The sequence below is a fragment of the Lactuca serriola genome, chromosome 5, assembly GCF_051521515.1.
Source record: "Lactuca serriola cultivar US96UC23 chromosome 5, Lser_US96UC23_V15, whole genome shotgun sequence".
Lineage (NCBI taxonomy): Eukaryota > Viridiplantae > Streptophyta > Magnoliopsida > Asterales > Asteraceae > Lactuca > Lactuca serriola.
Genome location: NC_136412.1, coordinates 11,628,341 through 11,647,062, shown reverse-complemented (window position 1 = coordinate 11,647,062; position 18,722 = coordinate 11,628,341).

Genomic DNA, 18,722 nt, shown 5'->3' with positions numbered 1-18,722 from the left:
TTTGACTTCAGAACCGAACCTCTGCGTTCGGTTGGAGTTGTTCTTGGAACCGAACCTTTGGTTTCGGTTGAAGTCCTTTTCAGAACCGAACCTCTGCCTTCGGTTGGTATTTTCTTGTGAACCGAACCTTGGCTTTCGGTTGTTGGAATATTCAGGCTTTCTTACAGGATTGTTTTCATACTTCAGATTCTTGTCTTGGTGTGAGTAGTATGCATTCTGTGAGTGCCAGAATTGTTTCCTTTCAGAAAGGTTTTTCCTGTATCTTTGGTTCCTTTCTATCTTCTTATTCCTCATCTGCTTAGGTTGATGATGAACGTTCGCTTTCGTTTTTGTTGTATCCTTGGCTGGTTTCTTTTGAACTTCAGGAGTTTTACTTTGAGCCGAGGGAGCAGAGGGAATATCCGAAGAAGATTCAGTTTGCAGTGAGGGAGTAGAAGGAATATTTGAAGAAGTTCCACTTTGTGCTGTTGGAGTAGAGGGAATGTCTTCTTTTGCTGAACGATCATCCTCCTGAGGAATATCTTTCGTACCACTGGTACTTGGCTCATTGAAATTATCCGGCTTGTTCAATGGTTCAGGGATGTATCTTCCTTTGCTCATCCAGGAGGTTCTTTCAGATAAGCCAACGGTTTCGTTTGCATTATCAATTGGAGCTTCCCAGAAGTACTCATCACAGCCATCAGCATTGTCTTCGTTAACAATAGCTGTGAGTTCTGCTGTTTGATGTTCGGTTACTCCAGTCACCTTGTATACTTGATTCGGAGTGGTCCTGACCTTTTGATACACAACTGCTTTTTCTACTAATTTCGGGGACTTTTGTTGGGACAATCGAGCGAACTCCACAGAATTTTCAGAAATTAGATTTTTGTGGTTTTCAGTTTCGCTTTTAACAAATTCTGAGCAGTCAACCGTATCCTCTACAGAAATTTCACTCATGTTTTCGTCCTCGTTAAGATCAGATGCATTTTCAACATCAATTTTGTTTTCTGAGCTTACATTGGCGTTTAAAGAGTCAAATTTTTTCATGGTTTCGGTTCTCAGTTTAAGTCTGTCATTTTCATCCAAAAGATTTTTGAGCATGTCCTTGTGGTCTTTGGATTTAATGAAGGACTCAATTTTGTCCAGTCGATACATGTAGGTCGGATTGACATCATCAGACGATATCACACTCTCACAATTGTAGGCTTCGGCATCAATTTCATCCTCCTTAAACTCTAGGAAGGGCAAAATCATGCGATGGATCTTTTGGCCTATCTCACAGTCTAAGTGAAGTTGAGTAATATTGGAATATAAGCGTTTAGCAATTAAACAAAAAACATTTCGTTGTTTTAACAATTTTAAATTGTCTCTCTACAAATAAATGTTTTCGTCTTTAACTTTAACTAATTCCGACTCTTTTAACTCAATCCACATTCGCCGCTCCTCACTCTTCGACGCCACCCTGCTTAATTGATCAGTCAGGTTAGAATTGGTGACTCGAGTTTGAGTTAAGCTACTATCTAAATGAGAAATTCTTGTATTAACATTTTTTAGTTCTTTCTCATATGAGGATGGTGGTACTTTAGATGAAATAAAAACAGATTGTACCTTCTTTATCAGTTCATCGAGCTCATTGAACTGCTGGCTGAGTGGTTTGGCCGTAAAGCACATATCCTCCTGTACCTTCGGTCCATCGCTTCCTCCATCGGTGTTGTATCCCCTCATTTGAGATACGTCAGTCACCATGAAGCATTTTCCTCCACTACTTTCCTCCTTAGCCACATACGCCTTTCCATGGGTAGGCTTCCTCACTTCTTCGTCTTCTGAGTCAGTAGACCAAACTTCAGTGCTACCGAACTCGTCATCATTAACCGAACCCTGCACAATAAGAGCATTAATAGAAGGGTTAGCGGTAGACTTCTTCTTTCTCAACTCATCCAGTCTCTTCTGCAGCACGGCTTCCTCATCATTTCCATCGTCCTTTTCAACCATCTTTTTAAGAACACAGTCCTTAGCATAGTGGTTCTTGCCACCACAGTAGAAGCTGCTAACTCCGGAATCGCCATCTGCCTTCGGTTCCTTCTTGGGCTCCTCAGCCTTCGGTTCATTGTTCACCTTTTCAGAGCTGTAACTCCCCTGCCAGTTTCGGTTCAGAATCTCTTCTTTATGAACCTCTTAGGATTGGACACCATCATGGCATAATCCTCAGACGTGAGGTCATATTCCTCCAAGTTGAGCTCTTCATCCTCCATCACAGCTTTACTTTTAGATAGGAGGGCCAACGAACCAAGACTAGAAACAACGTTCTTCTCTTGTACCACAAACTTCTCTTGGGACTTTAGAATACCCACCAGTTTCGCCAAAGAGTATGATTTAAACTGCTCATGGGCTTTGACTGTGGAAACCACTGCTCTCCACTCAGACCTCAGTCCGTTCAAGAAAGTAACCTTCTGTTCTATAAGCTTCCTTTCAATGTCGTGTTTGATCATCTTGCTGAGAAGATGATTGAAGCGATCAAACGTCTGGGTCACCGTTTCTTCGGCCCCTTGCCTGAATTCTCCAAACTCAGATAGAAGCAAGGTTTGGATAGAATGTTCAAGATCTTCGTCTGTGGAATACAGTTCGCGAAGTCTATCCCAAACTTCCTTCGCCGTCGTGCATGAGCTGACCAATCTGAAAGTGTCAGACTGAAGGGAGAATCTGATCAACCTTAACGCCTTAATATTGCACTGGAATTTGTCTTTTTCATCTTGTGCAATGTCTTTCACGTCCTTTAGCAGATCATTGTACTCCTTTTGTGTTTTAATGATTCTAGACGTAGCAGAATGAGAAAACGGTCCATTGATGATGGCTTCCCATATGAGGTACCCATTATCCTCCGATCCAATCACGTAATCTTCAAAGTGATACGCCCATACTTCATAATCATGGGTGTATAAGATTGGAATCTTTGTCGTCGAACCGATGCTGTTAGAAATATTAATAGGGTTTGATTGCGTCGCGTCCATTATGATCGTAAAAACCTGTTCAAAGATCAGACTTGTAATAAAGCAGATTAGGGCAAAACAATAAATATTAAGATACGTCAATTAAGATGACGGCTCAATAAATACTGATGATTGCGGAAAACCCTAATGGAAATCTTTTTCACAGAAAAGATGTGTATCGATTACACAGCCTCCTGCTCTGATACCAATTGATGAGATTAAAATAACTTTTAATCTATGAAGATCGATTAGATCTTGAACAAGTGTATGAATATAAAAACAGTAAGAACGCAATAAAAAGAACAAAACAAGATTGAATCAAACGAGTCGAATGATTAAAATAAAATCCTCAGAAGAGCTCGATTAAGAACATCAATTGTAGAGGATTGATAGGTTACAAAACGATTAAGAAACCTGCTGTACTCTAGATGAATCGCTATTCGTAAAATCTCTATAATCGTAAACCTCTATCTCGTTGTTGCCCTAATATGCATGCAAGCATTAACTTATATACAATACATAAAAGGCTCTCGGTTGGACAGGCCCAAACCGGAGTGTACATGGCTAAACTATCGAGCCCAAAAGACGCAACATCAAAATAAAACTTCAGCCCAACACATCATTCATCACCATGCATTGAAATATTACAACCGGTATTGTTTACATTTAGTACATTGTTTCAAAACATTACATTTCCAAAACGTAAACTGTTCGATACTAATTAAACAAACATCATGACATTATTGGATACATTTTTCCTTCGATTTACCTGTTACCTGAGAATACAAGTATTTTGGGAAAACGTCAACATATGAAATGTTGGTGAGTTCATAAGTAAGGTTTGGAAAGAAATGATTTGTATAGTTTTGAAAACGACATAAAATCCGATATTTTCTAAAAAAAAAGGGTTGTATGTAAGAAAAAGTGTAAAGATCCGTAAGTATGCTTGTTGATTATTGTAAGCGCGAATTGTTAGGCTTTGTATATATCACGTACTTAAGAGTGTTGAATTCCCAAGGAAAACCCGATGTTTTCCCACTACATTAAATTACGTGGCTTAGTTAGTATTATTCCGATACGACGTTGTTTTCGATAATTCCAGGTGACACTGGATTAATTACGGGCTGTGAGTCGTTATAATCACGCATTAATGAAAATGACTAGTTTACAACTAACAAATACAAACGATCCCTTAGGCGTCGTCCGTACTACTCACTTAATCCAACCACCCTGACTTCTCATAGCCCCACAACCGAGGAGAAAAGAGGGTACGAAGCCCCCGTTATTTCCATAAGTCATTCAAGGCTGTCGTGAATGTGAAAGGCCCTTGGCCCGACTTGCATTTGACTTCTCGACTTTGCTAGCAGTACCAAAGGACCCTTGGGGCCCAACATCACAAAAAGCTATTGAAAGTCCTTTTACACGGAATTAGGTCATATAAGGCCCAATAACATGTAAGCGCGTTCCCTTTAGGCCTAAAGATCATGTCATTGGGCTAGCTAGGCCTAACAAGCACGATTTGAAACTTTCGAGCCCAAAGATGGTGTATTGACTTCTCGTAAATTTCCACTTGTGTATTGAAGTACCATTGTTTATTGATTTTTGATTCGTTATTGATTCGAGACCGAATCAATTCGTTTGGTAACGATTTTGGTGTTGAAGGTGTATTTATTATTACGTTTCACCGGTAGACGTAGTACTCGTATTTTTATCTTAAGGGATTTGTTGTCTTAAGAATTAGAGTTTATCTTTCTAAGCCCTTTCTTGGATAAAATTTACACTTTTAACCCTTTCTGTATAAAAGAATTTCCATTTTAGTCCTTAAACTATCTTTCTTGACACTTTAGTATCAAAACTTATTGGAACGACATTTTTAGCACAAATTTACTTGATAAACAGCTTAAGTCCTTCAAAAATGAAATTTTCTCGGTTGAAACCTCCATTTTTGCAACTTTTTCAATTTTGGCCCAAGATGGAAAATTTTTGCATCTTTGGTCCCTTTTTAATTTGAAAAGCATTTTGAACCTTGAAATATATTTGGTACACTAATAATCCCCTGTTTTATAGAAATGTGCAGTTTCAGCCCCTATAATTCAAAAATCTCACAATTTGGGGCTTTATTGGGCCGAAAAGCCCATTTTGGCCCATTATGTTTAAAATTCACATTTTTAACCCTTCAAAAGTGTTGATATTCAGAAAATACATATTAGAAACTGTTCAGACTCATCTCAACCTTCAGAATTTGTATATTGTTGTTTTGGGCCCCTTAGTTTTGTATTTTTAACATTTTGAGCCCAAAAATGGGTTTTAATTCCAAAAATGTTCATATTAACCAACTTGGTTATTTTTCTAGACTTGATTAGTGTGAAATGATATAAGTTATACTTATTTCATACTTCATATTGTAGATCTCGGTTTTTAAGCTCTTTTTGGCTAGTATAAACATCATAATCACATGAGATCATACATATAAGCATAAAAATCATACAAAGCTTACATATACTCATAGATCTACACATTTGCTTGTATTCTCCCCCACAAAACTTATAAAAAACGAAAAAGAGGGGGTATGAAGCTCACCTTAGGGTGTGGTTTCGGTTTTTTGGAAGAAAATGACAAGAAATTTGGCTTTAGCAACCTTCCTTGGAAGATTTCGAACTTGAATGCTTCTTAGGTGCTAGATCATGAGTTTGAATGAATTAAGAGGAGATTTGCGGATGAAATGAAGTAGCTAGCTTAAGGATCTAAGAGATTTCTTACCTTAGATGATGATTTTTATGTAAAAATCCCCTTGATTCCTTCTTAGATCTCGAAATATGGATGAGTTATGAGAGTGTTTCCTTGAGAGAAAAGTGAGTGAAATGTGTGTGTGTGTGTGCTTGAACTCGGCCGAGAGTAAGATAGATAGGGAGAAAAAGAGTTAGCTAGTCATGGAAGTATGTGAGTGCATGGATGTTTGGGTCTTCATGCATGGATGTCCTTTGAACAATTGTGAGGTGTCACTCACAAAGTCAACTCTCCTCTTCTTTTGGGCTTGGGCCGAGAATGGGGAGGGTGAGAGGAGGTTTTTGGGCTTTTTGCCCTTAAGCCCATGTTATAGCTAGGTTGGATGATTTTTGGCCCTAAAAAATATAAATATGATTTTTATGACCTGTTGGGTTAGATTAGGTTAATTATAGTCCAAAATGGTTCATATAATTAATCTATCTCATGCTAGGCCCAATATGGCCCAAAATATTGAATTAAATGGAAGTGGGTCCAATTAGAGCCCATTTAACAGTTCTAAGCCCAAGATAGCAAAATTGGAAGCTTATTGGTCCGTTGGGCCCAATAAGGAAGTCCTAGTCCAAAATGGACTTAAACAAGAACTTCTAGGGTTTCCAATTGCTTAATGGCTATTTGAATTGCTTGCATGGGGTGTTTGATTGAAATTTTGCTGACATAGAGTATGCATCATACATGCTCTTATGTTTTTGATTCATAAATTGGTTTAAGTGTTGGTTACAAGGCACAAAAAAATTCCTAATTGTGACAGAAGAAGAAGTGAAAGATTCGCAATATTAACAAGCTTTGGCATAAAAGATTGTCTCATTTGAATTTTTGCAATATTAACAAGCTTGTTACTGAAGATTTGGTTTGAGGTTTACCTGTACTGAAATTTGATAATGATACTTTGTGTGCAGCTTGCGAACAAGGAAAACAACATAGAAAACGTCATCCAATTGTGATAGATTCAAAAATCATGGAACCGTTGGAACTTGTTCACATTGACTTATGTGGACCATCGACTATTGCTACAATCAGTAAAAAGCGGTACATCTTAGTTATTGCTGATGATTTTTCTCGATTTACATGGGTATTCTTTCTCAGGTTAAAATCTGAAGTTGCTCAGACGATGATTGATTTTATCAAAAAGATTGAGATGAGTCTTAAAAAGAATGTTCGCAAAATTAAGAGTGACAATGGATCTGAGTTTAAAAATCAAACGCTGGATTCATTTCTCAAAGCCAAAGGCATTTCGCATAATTTCTCATCACCATATACTCCACAACAAAATGGTGTTGTTGAAAAAAGAAATAGGTCTCTATGCGAAGTGGCAAGGACCATGCTAACATATGCGAACTTACCTCAATATCTTTGGGCTGAAGCTGTGTCGACTGAATGTTTTACTCAAAATCGTTCATTCATTCATCGCAGATTCAATATTATTCCATATGAAATACTCAACAATCGAAAACCTAATGTAAAATTTTTCCATGTTTTTGGTTGCAGGTGTTTTATAATGAATCTAAAAGATAATTTGACAAAGTTCCAAGCGAAAGTTGATGAACGCATATTCTTAGGATATTCGCAAAATTCAAATGGATACAGGGTGTTAAACAAGCGAACAAGAAAAGTTGAAGAAAATTTTAACTTAACCTTCGATGATTACTATCTTAAACAAAAAGATAGTAAATTTGAAAATATATCAATTCTTGTTGATTCAGACACTCAAATTGACAATTCAGATATAAATGATTTTGATTATGATTTAATTTTCGGAATTCCTGACAGGGCAATTAATGCGGAAGTTCATACTTCTGATAATCAAACATCAGAATCAACAAAACATACTGATGATTCAATAATTACTACAACTTCAATATCATGCGAAAGTGTGCCTGAAGTTCGTATGGAGGGGGAGCATACGACCACAAAAATTGTAACAGCCCAAAATCTCTAGTATTGTTAAATTGCATTTTTGGGGTGTTTAAAGGGGAGACTCGGCGAGTTGGAGCCAGACTCGCCGAGTAGGGTCGCAGATTTGGTCGCGGGTTCGCGACTGGACTCGACGAGTCCAGGTATGGACTCGGCGAGTCGACGCTGTTCAGCAGAAACCCTAGCCGTTTCGTATTGGGTCGTATTTAAGGGTTGTTATGTCGTCATTTCACGTCTTTTGGCCGATTGTGGAGAACCCTAGACGACTGTGGCATCTGGAGCAAAACTTGAAGGCCATTATTGACTTTGAAGGAATTGTGGTGCAAGAAGAGGAAGGATTTTGGCCAAAGGAAGAGCAAGGGGGTCGAGTTCTGAGGTTTGGGGACACAGAGAGTATGTTTTCAGGTAAGGTTTCGGATCATTCCTGTTATTTTGATGTGTACACGAATTTAGGGTTTATGAAACCCATTTGGAGATTTGATGGATTATTATGTTGTTATACAAAGGTTTCTACCCTAGTAATAGGATGATTAGAGGTCCAGAAGTCCCATGAGTGTGTATATCGGGAAAAACGTATCTCAGGAAGCAGTTGGATCGACTGCATGGCATGGACTCGCCGAGTCGGATGATCAGACTCGGCGAGTAGCTTGAAGATTCACTGGGACTCGCCGAGTTGTTCTTCAGACTCGGCGAGTGGAGTCGGGGTGGCCCCGCGATTCTTCCAGGAGTGACTCGTCGAGTCAATGAGGATACTCGACGAGTAGAAGGGGAATCTTAGAGGATTGAAGGACGACCAGACTCGCCGAGTCGCCAGGGAACTCGCCGAGTCCAGTCGAGCTGACAATGGACTGTTGACCAGAGTTGACCTGTGTGTAACGTTGTAGGGTCAGTTAGCGTGGGAGATAGAAGTATTAAAAAGAGATATATGATGAGACAGGGAGCTTGTAGCTCGGAGGATCAAGTGCAAGAGATTTCAGGAGTTGCTATCTTCCCGTGTTCGCGAGGTGAGTCTTCTCACTATACCTCACCCGGAAGGGTTTGATTGTGTGACCGGAAGGTCAAGTATGTTATGTGTTATGATTATATGCTATATATGGAAAGTTAGCTGCTACGCGTGATATACATGTTTATATATGGGCCGGAAGGCAAGGTATTATGTGACAGAAAGGTCAGGTATGATATATGATATATGTGCTTTATGTGTTAGAGTATTTGTATTATGTGTTGTATATGTGTATGGGCCGGAAGGCGATATTTATTGTGGATCGAAAGATCCGGGCCGGAAGGCAACGTTATGTGGATCGAAAGATCCGGGCCGGAAGGCAACGTTATGTGGATCGAAAGATCCGGGCCGGAAGGCAATGTTATGTGGATCGAAAGATCCGGGCCGGAAGGCAATGTTATGTGGACCAAAAGGTCCGGGCCGGAAGGCGTATGTGCGTAAGGTATATTGGGGAACTCACTAAGCTTCGTGCTTACGTTGTTTATGTTATGTTGTTTCAGGTTCTTACAGTAACGCGGGATGGCAACGGTTCGATTGTACACACCGAAGAAAGAGTTGTGTTTTGGAGGATCCTGGTCTTCAATTATAATGAAAATGAAACTACGTTTTGTAATTCGAATGTGAATACGATTTTAAACAAATGTTTTTAATTTTAAATTGATTATTTAAATGAAATTTTTGTTTTTGGAAATCTTGGTGTTACAAAAATATAGGGAGAGCAAACTTTCGAGGGGGAGAATGAGACTATGAATCATCAAGTTGATGGGGAGCATTCACAATTACCTTTAAATGAGCATCAAGATGAACATCATGTTGAGGGGGAGCATGATGAAACAGAGACAATTAATCTTGATGAAAATGATGAATTTCATGAATTAAATGATAATTTTTCTGTTGCAGGATCTGAAAATGAAGATATGTATGAAGATGCACCATTGGAATTCAATCCTGATTTTCCACCACTTGAGAAATGGACAAGGAATCATCCCAAAGAACAGGTGATTGGGAATCCACAAGATGGTGTGCTGACAAGAGCTCAAATTCGTTCGAAAAATGAGGTACTGAATGCGAACCAAGAATTATGTATGTTTAATGTTTTTATTTCGAAATAGAGCCAAAGACAGTAAAGAATGCTATGGAACACTCAGATTGGGTTGTTGCTATGCAATCTGAACTAGCTGAGTTTGAACGAAACAATGTTTGGAGATTAATTCCTAAACCTTCTGATGTTTCGATTGTCGGATTAAAATGGATTTTCAAAAATAAAACCGACTAAGATGGCAATATTATTCGAAATAAAGCTAGACTAGTTGTTAAAAGGCTATTCGCAACAAGAAGGAATAGACTATGAAGAAACATTTGCTCCTGTCGCAAGACTCGAAACAGTTTGCATATTTTTAGCTGATGCAACTCACAAAGACTTCGATGTTTTTCAAATGGACATTAAGTGTGCATTCTTAAATGGAGAACTAGAAGAAACAGTTTATGTTGAACAACCACCAGGATTTGTAAATGAGGAACATCCTGATCATGTTTACAAACTAGACAAAACAGTTTATGGGTTAAAATAAGCACCAAGAGCCTGGTACGCAACACTTACAAATTTTTTGAAACAATCTAAATTTAAACAAGGATCAGTTGACCCCACATTATTTCGCAAGAAAGTTGGGATTCATCTTATACTTGTTCAAATTTATGTTGATGATATTATTTTTGGCTCAACCGACCCAGCATTGTCTACTGAATTTGAAAATCTCATGAAGAGTCAATTTGAAATGAGCATGATAGGAAAAATTAATAATTTTCTTGGTTTAAATATAAGACAGAACAGGGATGGAATTTTTATCAACCAAGAAAAATATACAAAGAATTTTCTCGAAAAGTTTGGAATGACAAACAACACGAAGCTTAGAGTACCAATGGTAGTGGGAATAAGACTAACTTCTTCGTTAGATACTCCTGCTGTTGATTTAACACTTTATCGAAGCATGATAGGGTCTTTATTGTACTTAACTGCAAGCAGAACTGATATTATGTTTTCAGTATGTAATTGTGCTAGGTATCAAGCTAATCCCAGAGAACCTCGCTTAACTGCAGTGAAAAATATTTTTCACTATCTTAAGAGGACAATTTCGTTAGGACTTTGGTATCCTTCGAAATCGGGATTCTTCGTTCAAGCTTTTTCAGATTCTGATCTAGAAGGATGTACTTTGGATAGAAAAAGTATTAGTGATGAATGTCAACTATTGGATGGAAAATTGGTGAGTTGGCAATCGAAGAAGCAAACTTGTGTTGCTATATCAACTGCTGAAGCTGAATATATTTCAGCTGCTGCTTGCACTTTGCAAATCATTTGGATTCCGAGTCAACTTCGTGATTATGCTATCAATATGAAAAAGATTCCTTTGTATTGTGATTCTCAAAGTGCAATTCGCATTTTTTATAATCCAGTACAACACTCAAAGACAAAACATATTGCTCTTCGATATCACTTTATCAAAGATCATGTGGAAGATGGGAATATCGAAGTACATTTTGTTAAAACCACTGAACAACTTGCTGATATTTTTACTAAACCTCTTGATGAAAAATCATTTGTGAGAATTTTAGCAGGTTTAGGGATGATCGAAGTGAATTCAGTGTCAAAATCAATCACTCAAGAATGAAAAGTTCATTCAGCAGCTCTGAATCCGAATCATTCAGAAGTTACTGTGCATTAAGAGGCTTCGCATTGCTTCGCATTCACACATTTGGTAACTGAGGTTCAATTTAATTTTGTTCTTTTCTGCTTTGCAAAAAACACGAAAAACCAAAAATATTTTCATTTCTTTGTTTATTTTTTGAAAAATTCAAAAACAACAAAAAGATTTTCTTTTATTTTGTCTTTCATTTTCGATAAATATAAAACTCAAAAATATTTTCTTAAGATTGTTAAAATTAGATTTTGTTTTTGTTATTTTATATTTGAAAAATACAAAATCACAACAATATTTTTCTTTTAACCTTGTTCTTTAAGTTTTGTGTGTTTTTAGTATTAATTAAGAGCCAAATGCAAAGAGGTCATGCTTATGTTTCTATGGGAAGGTATCATTTCTTTCAACTATGTACTAGTTAGGATGTCCCTAGAAGCATGCTGCAGCATGTTGACCCAAGCCTCATATGACTCTATGTGTGAGAAACGAAAGCCTTAATGAAATTATCTTATGAAAATTTCTTCCCAATCAGGCTTATATCCGCATTAGTCAAAAGAGCTACCTTACTCTTCTCAAATGAGTAAAGAGTTTTCTGTTTGGTCCACAAATAACAGAGGTACATTCGATCTTATAACTAGTCTTTTTCATCACAAAATTTTATAACACGATACACACACGAAGAAACATGTCCATGCGGTAACTTGATCAAACCAATCGTAATTTAGACACGTCATCATTTTGTGTTAATGATCTTGTTTCATGAGTCTGTGAAATAAGTGAAACCCACAAACTTCGCAAATTAAGGAATTGACGGTGAAGTATGTTCTAGATTTTTATGAAACACTTGTTTTTGTACCTGATATTTCATATACTCCAAATTATATTCATTCTTATGAGTGATCCTGATCAAATTTTCGAAGCCCACGAAGTTTGTTTCCCAACAGGGTCCAGCACTTAAATTTTTTTTTAATATAATTTCTGTGTGAGTATATATCTGAAATCCTTGTCACTTTTCAAAAATAATCCAAAGCAATCTTGTCCCTGAAGACAATGTTCAAAAATGTAATTTCGGTTACAATTACTCACCTTATGTTTAGGATGATATGTAACGAAATTCGCAAACCACCATATTAAGCCTATAAAAGAAGCCCTTCGATACTTCTCTATAAGTATTCCATTGTATGTCACGGGAAAATGCGAAAGCAGTTGATTACCTCTCTTGGTAATTAATGAAGTAACCTTTGCCCGGGGTTTTGCTACTTTGTGTCAATAAATTTTGACATCATGGTATTCTAATTTTTTTTTTAAGTTGCTTCTTATCTCATTTCTTTGAATCACATGCACTCACGAAATCCTTGAGGTTCTAAGTAATACCAACTTAGGCTGAAGATTTCTCAAGACTGGTAATGTCTTCATTTAAAATCGCATAAACGAAAGAGCCCAACCTCGATACCGAAGGATCTTCTTTCACACAGCTGTACTCACGAACAGTTTCCAGTAACCATTGGCCCTAGTTTCAAGGCACTTTATGCGGCATGATCATTACAATGGCTATCGATTGCACGTTTCTAGGAACACGTAGGCTACTCTATTTTTGGAAACGGTTCATCTTTGAAATTAACATATAAAAGGGATAATCTTTTATGAGGTCAAAATCAATCACTCAAGAATGAAAAGTTCATTCAGCAGCTCTGAATCCGAATCATTCAGAAATTACTGTGCGTTAAGAGGCTTCGCATTGCTTCGCATTCACACATTTGGTAACTGAGGTTCAATTTAATTTTGTTCTTTTCTGCTTTGCAAAAAACACGAAATACCAAAAATATTTTCATTTCTTTGTTTATTTTTTGAAAAATTCAAAAACAACAAAAATATTTTCTTTTATTTTGTCTTTCATTTTCGATAAATATAAAACTCAAAAATATTTTCTTAAGATTGTTAAAATTATATTTTGTTTTTGTTATTTTATATTTGAAAAATACAAAATCACAACAATATTTTTCTTTTAACCTTGTTCTTTAAGTTTTGTGTGTTTTTAGTATTAATTAAGAGCAAAATGCAAAGAGGTCATGCTTATGTTTCTATGGGAAGGTATCATTTCTTTCAACTATGTACTAGTTAGGATGTCCCTAGAAGCATGCTGCAGCATGTTGACCCAAGCCTCATATGACTCTATGTGTGAGAAACGAAAACCTTAATGAAATTATCTTATGAAAATTTCTTCCCAATCAGGCTTATATCCGCATTAGTCAAAAGAGCAACCTTACTCTTCTCAAATGAGTAAAGAGTTTTCTGTTTGGTCCACAAATAACAGAGGTACATTCGATCTTATAACTAGTCTTTTTCATCACAAAATTTTATAACACGATACACACACAAAGAAACATGTCCATGCGGTAACTTGATCAAACCAATCGTGATTTAGACACGTCATCATTCTGTGTTAATGATCTTGTTTCATGAGTCTGTGAAATAAGTGAAACCCACAAACTTCGCAAATTAAGGAATTAACGGTGAAGTATGTTCTAGATTTTTATGAAACACTTGTTTTTGTACCTGATATTTCATATACTCCAAATTATATTCATTCTTATGAGTGATCCTGATCAAATTTTCGAAGCCCACGAAGTTTGTTTCCCAATAGGGTCCAGCACTTAAATTTTTTTTTAATATAATTTCTGTGTGAGTATATATCTGAAATCCTTGTCACTTTTCAAAAATAATCCAAAGCAATCTTGTCCCTGAACACAATGTTCAAAAATGTAATTTCGGTTACAATTACTCACCTTATGTTTAGGATGATATGTAACGAAATTCGCAAACCACCATATTAAGCCTATAAAAGAAGCCCTTCGATACTTCTCTATAAGTATTCGATTGTATGTCACAGGAAAATGCGAAAGCAGTTGATTACCTCTCTTGGTAATTAATGAAGTAACCTTTGCCCGGGGTTTTGCTACTTTGTGTCAATAAATTTTGACATCATGGTATTCTAATTTTTTTTAAGTTGCTTCTTATCTCATTTCTTTGAATCACATGCACTCACGAAATCCTTGAGGTTCTAAGTAATACCAACTTAGGCTGAAGATTTCTCAAGACTGGTAATGTCTTCATTTAAAATCGCATAAACGAAAGAGCCCAACCTCGATACCGAAGGATCTTCTTTCACACAGCTGTACTCACGAACAGTTTCCAGTAACCATTGGCCCTAGTTTCAAGGCACTTTATGCGGCATGATCATTACAATGGCTATTGATTGCACGTTTCTAGGAACACGTAGGCTACTCTATTTTTGGAAACGGTTCATCTTTGAAATTAACATATAAAAGGGATAATCTTTTATGAGAATCATTACGCGATTCAAAATTCTTAGACGAACAAAAAGCCCTAATCTTTCTTTCAAGAAATTTGTCAGATTAACAATGGCTGCTACTCAATCAAACACAGAAGTAGTTATGTCACAGTCCCTAATGAAGATTCAAAGCACAAATTTCCAAGTTGATCCCAATGTCTCGTCTTACCCAGAAGAATTGAAGATGTTGATCATTGCACTGAAAAGATCAGCATTGTCAACAACTATGTTCAGTTCATTCCCAGTTCCTATGACTTGGTTGTCAATGGCAGCATCAACTGCGTCATTCAACTATGTAACAGATGTGATAACCTTCAACCTGGTGAATAACAAGAGAGTTCGTCTTACCAAGAACATGTTCATTGACTTCTTGAACATTCCTTATAACCCACCGTTCTTTAAGCCAACCAACTCACGGATTATCTTGATGTTCAATGAGATGGGACATCAACCCACTCTTGAAAAGATAAGTGATTTTAGGAAATCAAGCTTACCTTGCATTTGGAACTTCTTTTTGGATTTTTTGTACGATGCTTGATCGGAAGGAGTGTTGGTCTAGACAGGGGAAGAATGGAGGTTTATGCAATGGTCATGGGCCTTTACTACGATCTAAGTGTCAATTATGGAACTTAGATTTGGAAGGAGTTCAACAAAAGCTTAGAAAACACCAGTGTTGATAAGGGGATTTCTTGTGCAAGGTACTGGAGTTTGATTTTGGAAAAAGTATATGCGAAAGAAGGAATTCAAGTTCCTGAAGGAGGAGATGTCGCAGAGTTCTCTTTGTACCAATTTCCCAAAGCTGTTGAAGATGATGCGAATATCTTCACAAGTGTTGCAAGAATTCCTGATGCACTGCTTCGCAAAGTGTCCTCTACTCACAAGGTGTTAGTTCGATACATGAAGACTTTTGATCCTAATGTGCGAACTGGAGTGCTACTTGAAGTTAGTGGTGAGTCATCCAAGAAGAAGAAGAAGACTCAAAAGGAGGAAAAACACGAATTTCCAAAAGTATCAAAGGCTGAAGAGGTTGAGAAAGTTGAGCTTTCTACCAAACTTACGAAGGAGATCATACCGACTAAGTCAGGGGTCTTAAAGAAGCTTCACAAGTTATCAGATAAAAAGACTGCCTCTCCTACTATTCGCAAAACTGAAGTGAGTAGTAATGGGGCTATGGTTAGAGAAATTCCGGCTCCTATTTCTCCTATGTCAAAGAAAAGAAGAGGTCAAGATGTTGCGAAGCATATCACTAAGAAGCTATACAAGAAAAGGAAGATGATTATTCGCAATGAGTCATCAGATGATGAAGTGGTTCCTAAGACTCCACCTATTTCAACTTCATCAATGGTAAACATCTCTCTTCCCATTACTTCACAAATTTCCACTAGAACAACCATTCCACTCGAAGTAGTCACTACCAAATCAGTTCATGAGGAGGTACCTACTTCTGATATGGTTGTTAACATATCTGATATGGGGGCACCTATCACGAGTGTTGAACCTACAATGCCAATCATTTTATCTACTTCATTACCCATCTCATCTAAGAATTTATCTACTTCATTACCACCATTCATTCTCCCGAATACAAATATAACCACATCATCAATCTTTGATCATACTTTACAAAATCCCTTCATAACATTATTTCTCTCACAATCCTATGAAACACCACAACCTATATCTTTGCAAGCTCAGTTTGATGAAGAAACCGAAGAAGGAGGTTTTGGAGGAACATTTGAAACTTTACACTTTGATTCAGAGGAGGAGGAAATCCCTGATCATATGTTTATGTCAGGTAAGCAATTTAAAATCCTGAATCAAAAGTGAATGCAATCCTTCAATCACAAGCTGATTCTGGTACAAAGTCTTCTGTATCGGGTTTGGAGGTTGAAACAATGATCAAAGTTGCAGAGAAAAGAATAGCTGCGAAAGTTGATGATTCTGATAAGAATAATGAGCTTCGCATTCAAGCTCAAGGGAAATCTTTTGATAGTGTTGTAAAAGATCTGACAAATGCTACAAAAGAACGATATGTTCTTTTTGTACAAGATGTGAAGAAGGTCAGGGAAGATGTTAACTTCAAGGTTGAGGAGTTAAAGAAGGAGATTGCAAAAGAGCTTCAAGATCTTAATTCGCAAAACTTGGAAGTGCAAAAATGTGTTGATGTTGTTGCTGAAGTGCTTACCAAGATTGTCACTGATTATCAGTCACCTGCTCCAGTTATCGAAGCCAAGCACAAAGAAGATAAGGAGCAGTTCGCAAAACTAATTCAATTGGTGACTGAATTAAAAAGTTATGTTTCGCAGCCTTCTTAACAATCAATTCTTACTTCGGAATTCTTAATGCTTAAAGTCAATACTTTGGAGCAAGCTATTCAGAAGGCATTGGCCCCAATCACAAATATTACTTCCGTTTTACCGAAGAATGCCCCACCTGCTTTCACAGGGGTGCAAGGGGGAGAAAGAAAAGGAAGTCAAGGGGATGATGTGAAAACTGTTGGAAAGCTATATTCGACTCAGCTTAAGACAACTTTGTCTGTACTCACGAAACCAATTCCTTCAACAATAGTAACAACAAAGCCATTTACAAAGCCAATTCATAAGGGAATTATAATTGGTTCAATAGAAGGAGGGAGTTCGAGTGCGAAACCTCAAACAGTGGATACTGGAAAAGGTAAAGATGTGGCTTATGAAAAGTCGAAAGAAGAAAAGAAAGCAGAGGCAGAAGCTGAAATGGAAAAACAAAGACAGATTCAGAGCCTTCTAAGGCAAAGAGCAAATGATCCACCAACTTTGAACAAGGGTGATCCTGCGAAGTTGTACTCATTCAAAACCATCGAATCCAATGTCTTGGGAAATCACATGTATGAATTTGAGAAAAAGTCTAGAAGAAGTTATGATGTTGCGAATTCAGACAGATGCTAACTTGACTTTCCGATAAACGAAATGATGTTTATCACAGTGCAATACAAGATCAGTGAAAAGTTTGAAAATGCTGATGACTACAGCTACATGAAAATCAGATTTCATGCTGTACTAGCGAAGGATCAAGAGGAAGTTTGGTCTCTGATGAAGACAAGAAGGATGAAATGTTCGAGAACATGCTTCAAAATTTTCGATGCTTCGTTGTCCGAGTAGATAACAAGTCTTTCGATTTTACCATTGCTGACTTTCCCTTAATGAATCTAAATGATCTCATTCAAGTGGCTCTTATCCTGAAAGACATGGAAGAAAACAAGCTCAAAGGATATGATACTGATGTGTTCAGATTTGGTTTCACACATGTCAAGATATTCATAGATAACTACTCTGATTGCTTGGCGTTAACTGATGAAGAACTCACATCAGGCCTTGGAAGAAAAGTCACAGTTCCTTGGGAATCAACATTGCCTCAAACAGAAATGAAGAAGTATGCAGACGGGGAGATATGCCTTAAACATTTGGGCATGGTTTTCGCATGCAAAGATACCAAGGGAAGCCTAAAAGATTTTTGTTTAAAGTCTCAGATATTGAAAGATACACCACTTCGCAATTTACGAATTTCATTGTTCGTATGAATAATTGCACGAAGAATAATGAAGGAGACAAGAAGGAGCTTAAAAAGATCATCACTTGGTATTCAGAAATCCGAAGAACAATGCACTCAGCTGTTCAAAATCTCACAAACTGAATAGCTTCGACTGTTTACAAAGAGGGAGAATGTAGAGTCTAGAAATTATGAAAGTCAAAGTGTTTGTTCTTAGTTTCGCATGTTTATTATTTTACTAAGTATTCATTTGTGCAAAGCGTATTGTTAAGGACTTAGTATATTTTTTGTACACTCATGTTTCCTATAAATAGGGACTGAGGTTAGAAGTAGAAAAACGATTAACTAAATGAGTAATTCATTAGTCATTCGCTTGTTTTCTCTGCTTAAGTTTGTAATAAGTTTCTTCATCAATATAAGATTTGATTAATATTTACTCCTTTTCTTCAAACTTTTCATTCATATAATCATGATTTCTTTCTAAA